This window comes from Lolium perenne, chromosome 5, assembly GCF_019359855.2.
Source record: "Lolium perenne isolate Kyuss_39 chromosome 5, Kyuss_2.0, whole genome shotgun sequence".
In the NCBI taxonomy this organism is placed as follows: Eukaryota; Viridiplantae; Streptophyta; class Magnoliopsida; order Poales; family Poaceae; genus Lolium; species Lolium perenne.
In genome coordinates this window covers 1,474,131-1,480,806 of record NC_067248.2, presented here as the reverse complement: position 1 = coordinate 1,480,806, position 6,676 = coordinate 1,474,131, and positions in this window count along the sequence as shown.

The window sequence follows — 6,676 nt, the reverse complement described above, 5'->3', positions numbered from 1 at the left end:
TTTATAAAAATCAACTCAACACACCCGTATGGCCTGTGCCATTTTTACAAATCTTTAGCCTCGACCATTTTGGTTTGCACCATTGGTTGTAAATGGATACTAAACACTTATTAACACTTTGGGAATCAAAGAAACCCAAATCAAATCAAATTTGAATCAAATTTGAGCTCACATGTGATTATGGTCACTTGTGCCAATTTCAGCATGATACCCATTTTGAGCCCCTGGTTTTTGAGATTTCACTTCTACACTTGGCCAACTCTTTGCACCTCATCCAAGACACCATCAAGGAGAACAACTTTGCCCAAAACCATCACCCCAAACTCTGTCTCAAATTCAAATGAGAAGCAAGACAAGTGGAGACTTTGAAACAAATTCATGATCATATGCAATATGTGATTTTGCATTTCAACTTCATTTTGACCACCACCACCTCCATTCTACTTCTCTTAATATATGATTACAACCCACCAAAATTTTTTGCAAATTTCAAAAATTAATTTCGTTCGGGCATTTTATCAAACACCTCATGGGTAGAGAGGAGAATGAGGCCCATGCTGAGTTTTGAGGAGACCAAGTCCAAGCCCTGGCTCTCCTCTGCCTCCCTGCAGCACCCTCTCTCCTCACTGCACCCTCTCCCTCACCTGCCCAGCACTGGAGAAGCTCAACTTGACCAGGGACATGCCATGCCGTGGCATGTCATGCCACCCTCACGCCCTCACCCTCTCTGGTCACCTCTGGCCTGCTCCACCTTGTCAACCACCTTCCTCTCACTCTCCTGACCATGCCCAGCCTCTGCCTCGACGCAAATTTTTACCGCAACGGGTAGAAACCATCGCGTCCCGACGCGCCCACGATGCCCAGAGCGCGCCAGGACATGTCCCTGGACGCGACAGGACGCCGCCGTGCCCCGTCGCCTCGCGCCTCCCCTCGCTCTCCCCATGCACCAGTCGCCTCGCCACGGTACCCTCTACCTCCCAGACAACTCCATTTGACCGCGGACCAGCTGTAGACGAGGCCCTCGTCAGCGACCGTCCGCCACCGTACTGCCAGGATGCGAGGAAGGTGATGACGCGACCACTCCACCCCTGACCTCTCCTGGATGCGCGTCGTGCTCACCGTGACACCAGGAACACGCCGCGCCCATCACTTGCCCCTTCGCCGCCCTGGAACGCCGACGCCATCGACGACCTACCCCGAGCGCCACGGCCACCCCCTCGCTCTATAAATAGAGGCGTCCTCCGATCGATCTGAGCACGCCAATCTTCCTCCCTCATCTCACAATCTCTCCTCGAGCAGCGCCGCCCACCAATTTGAGCCATAGCCCACGAATTGCTTGCCGGAGCTCCGCCAGTACACCTGCGACCTCGTCGGCGATTGGAGCCCCCATTGTGGCCGCTGTTGGTGCCACGAGCCTCACCATCCTCTTCCACGACCTCTGCCCGCCTCGCCGACGCTCGCCCGCTTCCAGGTAGCTCCCCGACCCCCTAGTCTGGCCGCCGGTAGGGTTAGCTCTCCGGCGAGCCGTGTCGAGGAAGGTGGCGACCCACAGCCGTTGATCCTCCCTCTAATCCAACGGCTCACCTCACTGCGCACCGCTTCGCGTTTTAACTCTCGCTGACGCGTGGGACCCACTGTCAGGCGGCCCGCTGCGATGCTGGGCCGGCCCACTCTCTCTCCTGTTGTGCAGCCCACCTCGTTTCCCGCCAGCCCAACTATTTGAATTCAAAATTCCAGAATAGATAAATTTTGCAATCTGATGTCAACTTCAAAAATCAATAGGGACAAATCTACTTGGCCAAATTTTACAAATTTTATATTTTTGGAAAGCTTAGAATTTTATCTACACAATGCCACTGGATTGAACCCTAGATCTGTTGTAGAATTAAAGTGGCAAAATAAACAAGGCAGGGACTTTTGTGACTTAAAATAATTATTAAAAATCAACCAAAAATGCTTTTGAGTTGATTCCAACTCCTATAAATCACATTTCACTTGCAATAATTGTTTCTGCAGAAATATGCCATGCTTACTTTGAATGATCATGGCCTAGTTTAATTAAAGGACTATATGGCTATTTCTAGCCAAAGATATTGTTCAAAACTATTTAACAATCATATGGGAGCTTCTCTCTCATTTAAATCTTGTCACAAACATTTCAAAATGAGGTAGAGACCCTGGTCACTTAGGTCTCATGTGAAATTGTTTGATGATATTAAAACATTTCTATGTTAAGATTAAATTGTATGAGGTGCTTCACCTCATTTAAATCATTTTCCTAAATGAGGAGTATGAAGAGGTTGACTTTGGTCAACCTAGGTCATATATTCTTCATGAAGGAAATTAAATGGTAATAAGATAATGAGAGGAGATTATTGCTCTAAGGAATTAAAAATAACACCTTAATTAGTATGAGAGGAAATTATTTTTTTCTGAATTAAGGAAAACAAGTCCACCCACTTAATAGTAAGGTGTGATGCTAGCTTAAAATGAGTGACTCATGTGTGTGTGCTTAGTTTAGTACCTAAGTTTGGTATGATGATTGTATACCCCGTATTCGTATTTTAGACGCTAGTACCGAGGAGTACCAAGAGGAGGAGGAGGTCTACTTCCAAGAAGAAGAAGACCACTTTGATCAGTGCACCAACCAAGGCAAGCTAATATTCTTGCAAAGTGCCAAGCTCTACCAGAGCAAGGCACCGTTACCTATTGATTTATGCTTCATGATCCCTTTTCCCAAGTTTTATTTTTCCAAGCTTTTACTTTGGTTATTTAAAGCTTATTTTTTTATAATTAACTTTGGTCTAAGTAGAATAGTACAAGAGCATCAAACTTAGCCTAAGACGTTTAAAAGTTAAGTAGCACTCCTCAAGACTAGTGGCCAGGGCCCACAAATAAAATTGACTACTCTAGTGGGGAACATGTGACTTGTGTTTGAATTTGAAACCTTGGAATGATGAGTCATTCCATTGATTGATTTTTGAAGGTGAATATGACCAAGAGAAGATGGTGATTTTTGATAAAACTGATATTGATTTGGATGCGATACCTTTCCAATTTGTGAGTACCCCCACAGTACCTGATTATGGGTACTTAACTAGAAGTTTATGCATCTTAGTATGGGTTCCCTCTGAACACACATCATAGGGGTTATGCCGAGGCTGCCTCCGTTGTTGAGAAATGATGTGAATTGAGGTGAATGGTACGGCCAAGCCCTGTGCAGTTCCCAGGTTGACAGTTGGTCTTCACTGGGAGGCCAAGCTCATGGGGAGAGGTGCCTATACTAGGATATGTAAGCGAAAGGTTATGGTTGATGATCCGCGTACTGAGTTACAATTATTCAGGGTTATCTCTGACGGATGAAATCAAATGTTGTGGCACAAGTGTGCAACCTCTGCAGAGTGTAAACCTATTCGAATAGCCGTGTCCACGGTTACGGACGGTTGGAAAGGCCATACTGTTCCATTGTCAGAGGTTTTCTTGAAAAGGGTTGATGATTTGAAGGGTGACTTGATTTGAATCACAACTAAGTTGTGGGAATGACACTAATGTTCCCACGTGAGTTAGTTAGCATATGGAGAGTCCTTTAATAAATGCTTACGGAATAAAATTGGCTTTATGCAAAGAAACCTAGAGCTTAGCACCCCCTTACTAAAATTGGTAGTACTTACACTAGTATTAGTTTGCGAGTACTTTAAAGTACTCACGGCTGTGTCCCTGGCTATTCAAATGGCCAGACTATGAAAAGGAGCAGCAGTATGAAGATGATGGCCAGCAGGATGGCTACAACAACTAGGAGTTCTTCTGACGTCAAGCGTTGGCCTGTGGAATTATATAGTCCACTACTACTACGCTTCCGCTATGTAATGTGTTCGTTGATCAGTAGATCAACTATTTGTGTAATATTGGATCATGTGATGTCCTTTTGTAAGATGATTATGGGTTGTAATAAATGATGACTTATGATATCAGCTGTTATGTCTCGCAACAACAATCTTCCTGGGATTGCGATGTATGCCATAATAGGCATCTGGACTTAAAAATCCGGGTGTTGACAAGTTGGTATCAGAGCCATTGTTTGACCTTAGGAGACCCTAGTTAGAATGGACGTCTGAAAACTTAGTTTCAAAAAAAAACAAATGAAGTGAATATTTACGAAAAAACTTATTCACCCTCTTACCCTGAAGACTTTTATCAAAAGAGGAAATTCATGCTTCACCTTGCAATTCTACATAAAATTTTGACACACTTACACATCTCTAACTTACTCGTCCATTTCGCTTTCAGATGGAGCCAACCAACACCAAGTTTTACCAGCTGGGCAATGACGGTGACCTGATCTTCGAGAAGGACCTGAATGCCCTGTCTGACTTTCTTGGGCGCCCGCACCCGGAGTTTCACGGAATCCAAGTCAACGACCAGCCCGGAGGGGAGCTTCAGTGGGTTATCACCGCTGATCTGAGGGGCAAGATGGAGCCTCCTACCTCTGAGAGGATCCTCTTTTCCATCAGAGAAAGCAACTGGCTGGATGGACTCGCTCGTGCTCTTCAGGAAGCACTTGCCCGTCTGTGCGGGCAGAATGTGGTGGCAATCCAAGGTCATCGCTTCTCGCACTTTGCGAGGCATGACGCCATTGGAGGGCCCATGGACCTGCAGTCCCACCCCGAGCTGAAGCACCACGTGGAGCACCTGGACTTTATGCTGCACGAGACCCAGAAGGAGCTGGACAACTCCCGTGCCTACGCCAACCAGACTCACCTCCACCTAGCTGAGCATGCCGATGCTATCAAGATACTTGCAAAGGACCGCAAGTCACTCCGCCAGCAGCGTGCCAAGAAGGACGCTACCATTGCGCGCCTCCGCGCAAAGATAGCATCCTTGGAGGCAACTGTTCAGACCCAAGAGAACCAGTTGAGGGAGATGGAAGAAGAAGGTGAAGACATTCAGGGAGGAGCAGCCTTCATGAGCGATGATGATGATTTCGAAGAGGATGAGAACACTGACGTATAGGACTACGAGTTCCTGGAGGCCGGAGAAGATGACTTTATCCCGATCGATGTGGATGATGAGTAGTTGCACTTGATCACTTGAGTAGGTGTGAGTTTGTATCCCGTCCTTTGTATCGTAGCGCGAGTAAATGGTTCTTAAAACCATGGAGGTATTAGCTTGTAACATGTGATGTTTGAATGAATGAATGTGTGTTTGTGTTTACCATCCAAAGAATTCAAGATTTTAAATTTCTAAACCAACTCAAAATAAGCCATAGAAATTTCCCTCTCATCTCATGATCTATTTCCATGTTCAGATGGCCCCTCCCACTCGCAACAGCAGCCAAGATGCCATGATGCAACTGCTGCAGACCTTAATGGAAGATCGAGAGAATGAAAGAGCCGAAAGACAGGCCAATCTTGCTGCACTGCAACAGCTAGCCAATAATAACCAAGGCCATGGAAACCATGATCACCCTGGGTCAAAACTCAAGAATTTTCAAAACACCAATCCCCCTGTTTTCAGCAAAACTGAAGAGCCTCTCGATGCAGATGACTGGCTCCAGACAATGGAGAACAATCTGGAAGTTGCGGGAGTCGAACCTGCAGAACAAGTCTTGTTTGCCACCCATTACCTAGCCGGACCAGCCAGAGCTTGGTGGACAAGCACCCGTGCTATGAGCGCCGGACAGATGATGACTTGGGCAGATTTCAAGCTCAAGTTCAGCAAGTACCATGTGCCCCCGGGTCTGATAAAGAAGATGAGGGATGAATTCCGTGAATTGAAGCAAGGTCGGATGTCGGTGGTAGAATACCGCGACAGGTTCCTCACCCTGTCAAGGTACGCCCCCGATGAAACCGACACCACAGAAAAGAGAAAGGAGAGATTCCTGAATGGTCTGCATGATGAGATGCAGACAATCTTGGTCAATATCCCCTTCGTCGATCTTGAAGCCCTGGTGGATTCCGCCATCCAGATGGAAGGCAAACTTCACCAAGCCAACGAGAACCGCAAACGCCGCATGATGCACCAAAGTGGGCCCAGCAACCCTCAGAAGTATCGCCCCAGCTCAAGCGGAGGTTTTGCCCCAAGAAACAACAAGCCCCAGATGCAGACTTCACGTCCGGGTTTTCAGAACCGGAGTGGAGGACACCCCAGGCCAGGAGGCCACTACAACAACAGCAACTACAACAACAACAACAACCACAACTTCAACCGTGCTCCGCCGAGAGCCCCCAACAACAACAGCAACACCAACACCGCTCCGAGGACTGGGAGCAACGCCATCCCCGTCACCCCCAAGGACAAGTCCACCATCACTTGTTACGAGTGTGGAGTCGTGGGACACTACTCCAATGAGTGCCCCAAAAGGTTAGCCAAGAATGCCGCCAACGCCGCTGCATCTGCTCAGCAGCAACGCCGTGTCTCCACTGGCAAGAAGTTCACCCCCAACAACCCCAACAACCGCAACGGTCGCCTCTACCACATGAACGCCGAGGAAGCCCAGGAAGCACCAGACGTGGTGCTGGGTATGTTTTCTGTTAATTCAGTACCTGCACGAGTGTTGTTTGATTCCGGGGCATCACATTCATTTGTCACTGAAGACTTTGCATGCACAAGTAAAATTCAACCAATCAGTTTGAAGCATGTCATGATAGTCCAAATACCTGGGTCAACTACAAAAGCT